The following is a 5,740-nucleotide window of genomic DNA, read 5'->3' on the forward strand; positions in this document are numbered from 1 at the left end:
AATGATACGCACCCATGTGGACCACTGATTAGGGTCAAGGAATGGGGGAAAAGTCGATGAGACAATTGTCTCCAATCTCCTTTCTACTTCCTGTATCTGAGGAAAGTGGAGAGAGAAGGAGAAAGGGCCACTCTAAGCAGCCCACCCACACCAGCACCAGGGAATGGGGGCTGTCACTCTGTCATCTCAGGGTCCCCAGTGTGAATCATGTTCTGAGGGTACTGCTTAAGTGGTTTTGATAATTCTGAGATGCTACTGATTTCTTTGCTGCAAGGTTGAGGAAATCCTTCCAAGGTCCATTGGCTGACTCAGTCCATCTTAGGGTCTTAATTCGTCCAGATGCTTGCTGTTAAAGCTTGACCAGGAGAGCTGTCCAATTTGTTCTGCCCTCCACAGTACTAGACTTCCTCTGCAAGTTTCAATGAACTGGCTGTTACATCCCCCATGAGCATCTTTTTAAAAATTTGTTTTCATTTTGGACCTGGCGTGGTAGCCTACTGGCTGAAGTACTTGCCTTGTAAACACCAGGATCCCATGTGGATGGCCCTGATTCCAATCCAGTTCCCTGATAATGGCCTGGGAAAGTCACAAAGGATGGCCCAAGGCCTTGGGACCCTGTATGGGAAACCCAGAGGAAGTGCCCGACCCCTAGCTCCTGGCTTCAGATTGGCTTAGCTCTCGGACAGTGAATCAACAGACAGCAGATCATCCTCTCTGTCTCTCCTCCTTTCTGTATATCTGACCTTCCCAAAAAGAAATCTTTAAAATTCATTTTCATTTTATTTGAAAATCAGATAGAGAATCAGAGAGAAACACTTTTAAACACTTTAATGAAAATGCTAGATCAGGGACAGAATAGCAGAGGCTTAAGTTAAGCACTTGGATACGAGACACTCAGAGCCCAAGCAGTGTTTTACCCTCTTGGGTCCAAAAGCCACTCACATACAAATTTTTAATAAAGAATTGGTCTAGTATCCCAAGTTATTTATTTTGACAAATAAGAACACTTAAAAAACCTTTTCATCTGTTTCACTATTATTTAATCTGAAGAGATGAAGGACATTTTGACAAAAATATCAGGACAAAAAAATATTGTAAAAATGTTCATTTCTGAGAAAGAAGTGATCAATTTACAGCAAAGTTTTCAGCAGAGACAGATGAGCCCTGGGAGATGCTGGCTGAAAGCTGTGCTGCCCAACTCAGCAGTTCTGGGCACACACAGCTGCAAATGAGTGACATCCCCTGAGTTCAAATCAAGATTCGCTAGAAAACACACTTAAGATTTCAATGATTCAATTAGAAACATGGTAAAATATCTTATTAACAGTCATATATCATCTGCAGATTGAAATACCATTTTGGAGAAACTGGGTCAAGTCAATAATACAATTAATTTCACTCATTTGTATGTTTTTATTGTAACCACTAGGAAATTTAAAATTACCTATGAAGCTCAAATGTGGACAATGCTAGCTCAGGGCACCTCACCCACTGTGCGAGTGAAGAGGTTCAAAGACAATCTCCATACAAAGCAAAAAAGCAAACCATCAGTAACAGCGGGGCTAGCAATGGGACACGGCCCTGGGTGAAAGTGCAGCAAATGGGAACTGGAGAACACATTTTCTATCTTGGCTGCACATTAGCTAGAGTAAGTGGTTGTCCCTTGCTGGGCCTCAATTTCCTCTTTGCTAAAATGAAGCAGTTGGGCAAGGCGGATTCCAAGGCCCCCCGAATGCTGGTCCTCTGTTCCTCTTGCCCTCCTGCTTCTGGGAAGAGCAGCACTCCGTCTGCCTAAGACTTTTGGAGGCTAATTTCCATGTTCAGAAGAATCCCCTAAGCAGCAGACCTGCAGCACCCTGTGGCTGACATGTGTCGCAGTGTCACAATATTGATGATGTTCCACGAGAACAGCTCCGCCACCTGCCTCCAGAGCTGAATGTGTAATTGTGGACCGTGCGTGCTCACTGAGCAGAAGCTGACAGTCCTGCGCCTAGCACAAAGCTCTGCACTGATGGAAGTGCTCTGAGAAAAGGGAGACGCTGATTGTTTTCCTGGCCCCTGTGACTGGGAAAGGGCTTTGAGATGCACTGAACTGTATCTCCTCCAAAAAGACCTTCTTAACCATCTAACCTCCACTGCCCCAGGATGAGACATTATTTGGAAAAATTCAGCCTTTACAAAGGGAATCCATTTAAAATGACACTGAGTGGGCTCCCACCCAATGTGAATGGTATCCTTATTAAAAAAGAGAGAGAGAGAGAGAGAGAATGGAGACACAGCAGAGGAAACACAAGTGAAGGTGTGCAGGGAGAAGACAGCCACACCACTGCAGTGATCCACGGATAGGCCAAGGATCACTGGGAACAGGCCAAGCTGGAGGAGGCCAGGTAAGAGCATCTCCTGGAGCCATCTGAAGAATGGCCTGCCAAGCACTTGGATTCTGGACTTTTGATCTCCAAAAGTTTATTATGATTTCAAGACATCCTGTTCATGGTACTCGGTTGGGACAGTGTAGGAAAGCAACTCATGCAAATTTTTCATGGAAAAATGAAGTTAAGAGGATGTACACTTTCCATTGACTTTCTGAAGAACCCTTACTTATACCTTTTAAACATACGACCTCATTTAGTCCTCACAACAGCTCTGTGTGCAATTTCTACTATATATTGCCCTTTTAGTTGTGGGCAAAAGAGTATAGAACTCAGACTCTCAGGGCTGGTGTGATGCCTCAACTGGCTATTCCTCCACTTGCAAGTGGCAGACTCATGCTCTGGCTGCTCCGCTTTCCATCAAGTCCTCTGTTTGTAGCCTGGCAAGAGAGAAGATGGCTCAAAGCATTTGCTGCACCCACATGGGAGACCTGTAAGACACTTCTGCTTCAGGTCAGCTCAATTGCAGCCATTGTGATCATCTCAGTGAGCCAGTGGATGGAAGACCTTTCTTTCTGTGTCCCCCTCTCTTTGTAAATCTCCCTTCCGAATTAAAATAAGTTTAAAAAAATCAGACTACCTACCATTACACCTCTGATGAAGCCATGACTACAATCACAACTGTCACTCTGTCACGAGCACCTCAGCTTTCCTAGTCCCATCTTCCACCTGACCACGCATCTGCCCTGAACGATCATCTCTTAAAGGCATGAAAATGTCAAAAAGAAAGAAAGAAAGAAAGAAATGATAAGAAGAAAGAAAAGAAAAGTCAAGTCACTTAGCTAATAAAAGGACTTCTAAAAGAAGAAATTCAAGGCTTTCTCATTATTCCTCCTTAGAGGTGAGATCAAGAAAATGATAATGCTACCCCTGAGGATCAGAAGGCTGCTCTGGACCACTGAATTGCAGGCCTGGTGTCCCAGTGTGAGTGACTGGAACTCTCAGAAGGATTCAGTAGACTGCAATAGACTGTGATATAAATAGATACACACTTTCCTTTTCTGTCTCCTGCCACATAGCCAGACTCCAGCTAACCCTGTTTCTCCCAAGAGCCTAAAGAAAGGAAGTTTTGTTTTTTTCCCCTTCCCTCTATTTTCTGTGGAGCATGTAGAACATAGTCTTTAAAAATCCATAGCGAGCAACGACAATCTACTGCAGACACACACATTCTCCCACATTCTGCACCTTGCATTTGTTTGGTCATATCACAGTGGAGATGTAAGTTTCAACACCGGGCTAGGGAGGGAACCAATCTTTTAATCTGTTTTGTTATAATACCATGCACATCACCCACGAATTGAGAAAGGACTCCTCCGTAAGCCCAGCCTGATTCATTTTCAGTGTTATATTAATTGTAGGAATCAAAGCCACAGCAAATAATATTATTTCCTATGCTTTGCATTAATTTTCTTTGAGGAAGTTATGGAGACTACTAGAAATCTGAGAGCAGAATTCTATTTTGCTCACATAACCAAACACCATAATATTATTATCTGAATCTCACCATGATTTATCATGCTAGTATTATAAGCATCACATAAGAAGATGCAACTTCATTGGGAGAACAGATATAATGAGAAGACAGAATCTATGAGGACTTCCTCCCTGGAAACAGCATCTAACCTTTCTTTCTAAGCCTCATTTTTCTCACATGTAATGTAATGATTAAAACTAGCTCTTCTCAATCTTTGTACACTGCTGGTGGGGATGTAAATTAGTGCCATCTTTACGGAAATCAACGTGGAGGATTGTCAAAAAATCAAAAGGGGAACTACTACATGGTTCAAAAACTCCACCACTGGGGACATACCTAAAGGAAACAAGATGAGTATTTAATGAGATGTCTACACTCCATGTTCAATGGAACTTTATTCATAATAACCAAGTAATAACACCAACCTAAGTTTCTATCAATGTGCTATATAAGAGTATGCACAGGGGCCCAGCATGACAGCCTAGTAGCTAAAGTCCTTGCCTTGCACACACCGAAATCCCATATGGGCACCAGTCTAATCACAGAGGCCCCACTTGCCATCCAGCTCCCTGCTTGTGGCCTGGGAAAGCAGTTGATGATGGCCCCAAACCTTGGGACCCTGCTCCTGCATAGGAGACCCAGAAAAAGTTCCTGGCTCATGGTTTCACTTCAGTTCAGCTCCAGCCATTGCGGCCGCTTGTGGAGTGAATGGATGGATGAAAGACCTTCCTCTCTGTCTCTTCTCTTCTCTCTGTATATCTGACTTTCCAACAAAAATTAAAATCTTTTTTTAAAAAAAAAAGTATATGCAGGAAGCCTGTGTATTATTCAGACTTTAAAAAGAAGGAAATATTTTGTGCTCACTTCAACAGTACATACATTAAAACTGGAACAATACAGAGAAGAGTAGCATGGCCCCTGAGCAAGGAAGACACACCAAAGGAAAGAATCATCTTTATTCACAACCAAATGGATGACTCCTGGGGACATTTGTTAAGCAAAATAAGCAAGGCACTGAACAATAACATCTCAGGTTCTCATGTACGTGTAATTTAATAGAGTAAAACTCATACAAGCATCATTCTACCAGGATGTTGACTTGCTGAAATGCTGGTCAAGGAATACAAAAGTTCATAAACCTAGGAGGAAGAAGTTAAGGGGATTCACTGCACAAAATGGCGACTAAGTTATAATAATGTATTTTACACTTGGAAAGTGCTAAGACAATAGATGTTAACTGTTCTCACCATTAAAAACTCTAAGATATATAGTATCATATATGCTAACTAGCTATATTTAGTCATTCTATAATGTGTATATATTCTAAGACATCTTTTGTTATATAAGTATGTATGTAATCTGTCAATTTTAAACAACAATAGTAATAGTTTCTTTTTGAAGGGTCAATTGTGAAGACCATATGAGCAACCACATGAGGGTATTCAATAGTGTCTGACTTACAAAATTCAAATCACAAGTTAATGTTATTATCTTTCTGAGATTGCAGAGAATATACCAAGGGCAGAAACAAGAAGTACAGGTAGCTGGAGTAGTCATCTCTATTTTCCCAGGGAAACAGATGGTAAATCCAGCTTCCAGCCGTGAAGACCACGGGACGTGACTGAATTTCTGGAGACAGTGTTGAACACTGGGAAAAACTTCTTTGAGCAATGAGGGACTGGGAACAAATAGAACATTAGACAGCATGGGTAAGCAGCTGAGAAGGGTATGCATAAATTTGTGTAACTAGAAAATCACAATACTGAATGATTTTTCTTCCAAAAAAAAAAAAGTATCAGCAAGCCAAGAGGCAGAGAGAACACACTAGAAGAGTTAA

General features: G+C 41.8%; 1 non-coding gene across 1 annotated transcript; it reads left to right on the forward strand.

Annotated features, from left to right (window-relative positions):
• The first annotated feature begins 4,759 nt into the window (after window positions 1-4,759).
• LOC121154512 lies at window positions 4,760-4,862 on the forward strand. The gene has a single exon (XR_005883538.1). It is a non-coding gene; the product is annotated as a U6 spliceosomal RNA (small nuclear RNA).
• Window positions 4,863-5,740: the final 878 nt, after the last annotated feature.

Source organism: Ochotona curzoniae, unplaced genomic scaffold (assembly GCF_017591425.1).
Source record: "Ochotona curzoniae isolate NIBS_2020 unplaced genomic scaffold, NIBS_Ocur_1.0 contig_1, whole genome shotgun sequence".
In the NCBI taxonomy this organism is placed as follows: domain Eukaryota; kingdom Metazoa; phylum Chordata; class Mammalia; order Lagomorpha; family Ochotonidae; genus Ochotona; species Ochotona curzoniae.